General features: G+C 39.6%; 1 protein-coding gene across 1 annotated transcript in view; it reads right to left on the bottom strand.

Annotated features, from left to right (window-relative positions):
- canx (calnexin) overlaps positions 1-1,090 on the bottom strand; it is a 14,993-nt gene extending 13,903 nt beyond the window's left edge. The window contains exon 1 of the mRNA XM_014025881.1: positions 999-1,090. The gene's annotated coding sequence lies outside the window, so the exon portion shown is untranslated. The remainder of the gene's footprint in view (positions 1-998) is intronic.
- Between the last annotated feature and the right edge of the window lie 340 nt (positions 1,091-1,430).

The raw sequence follows: 1,430 nt of genomic DNA, 5'->3' as shown, positions 1-1,430 counted from the left end.
AATAAAAGGACTGTACTTAAGAAGTATTTGTATTTCATGAATTATATTCTTACATTTTGCATTATTTGATGAGGTCACCTCCTAAATGTCCTCACAGAAAATCTAACTGCTCATTTTAAATAAATACTTTTACTTTTAATACTTAACTACAAACAAAATCAGATGCTTTAAGACTTTTACTTAATATTCCTAAAGGAGAGTTTAACTTTTACCAAATTAATTTTTTGGTAAGATACTTGTACTTTTACTCAAGTATAACTGTGTGGTACTTTATAAACACTGATTAAATGATCTTTTGAATCATGGTTTTTGAGCATGTAGATGTGGTTTAAAACAGGCCTTTTAGACTTGAACTCTTTTATTAACATTAAAAAACCTGTTTCCTCTCCTGCAGCACCACCCATCTGATCTMCACATCATTCATTCATTTATTTATTTATTATTTATTTACACCTGCATCTGACTGTTTTCTGAAACATTTAGTTTGTCAGTTTGTCTGTCCGTGACTTCGTCAGGACCCAGACTTTAATTTGAGTTTATGTTTCCTTCAGATTGTGTCTCAAACAGCAGAAAACTTTAATTAAATCAGTTTAAAGTGAACTTCAGCAGTGATGCAACAACGCTGCTGCTGCTAGCTTAGCCTGCTCCCCTRAAGGAAACAAACCTTCACTTTCAGTCGATTTTCTCTTATTTTATTACAGTTCGGTGATAAAAGCCGTGTGCTGATCGTGTTTCAGGCAGAACCGGGTCACCGGACCAGGTTAGCGGACTGTCAGAGTTCACCTGCCGTTAATAATTAGCATGAGTTAGCCGCTCGGTTCGGTTCTGACAGCCCGCTCAGACCCACCGGAACGCCCGTGTTTAACACTGAAATCCAGGCTCGTATTACTAAATATAAAAMATTAAAACAAGAAACACGTTTTACTCTGGAAAAAGTCTTATTGCTCCGTGTTTTCAGGTAAAAAAAAAAAACAACGTTTTTTGCTAGCTGTACTCACCTCGAGCTCTTCGGTGTGACCGCCTGGGAACCAGTGAGGACGGTCACGTGACCAGCTGCTGGACAAACACCGCCTTTCTCCTGCGCCGATTGGTCAGCGCAGGCGTCCGTTTGACGCATCCGGTCAAGCGTCGGTTTTTGATTGGTGAATTCGACGCGGGCCCGCCCCCCTCGGAGCTGCACCTCGTGGACGGCGCTGATTGGCCGTGCGGTCACGGAAGGTGCGCTCTGATTGGCTGTAGTAAATCTTATCAGAGGAAGTGTCGGCAGAGATTAAAGMTTTAAAATAATGACTCAAAATGCAGCCGAGTCATAGTTTGTTGACTTGATTGAACATTTTTGATTTAATTAAAAACATCTGGTCTGACTGTGGTGAAAAACAATAAAATATTAATTAAATTGGAGCCGGATAACATTTATTTGAGCTTTAATG

The sequence above is a fragment of the Austrofundulus limnaeus genome, unplaced genomic scaffold (assembly GCF_001266775.1).
Source record: "Austrofundulus limnaeus strain Quisiro unplaced genomic scaffold, Austrofundulus_limnaeus-1.0 Scaffold506, whole genome shotgun sequence".
NCBI classification, from domain to species: Eukaryota; Metazoa; Chordata; class Actinopteri; order Cyprinodontiformes; family Rivulidae; genus Austrofundulus; species Austrofundulus limnaeus.
This window is presented reverse-complemented; position numbering and strand designations above follow the sequence as displayed.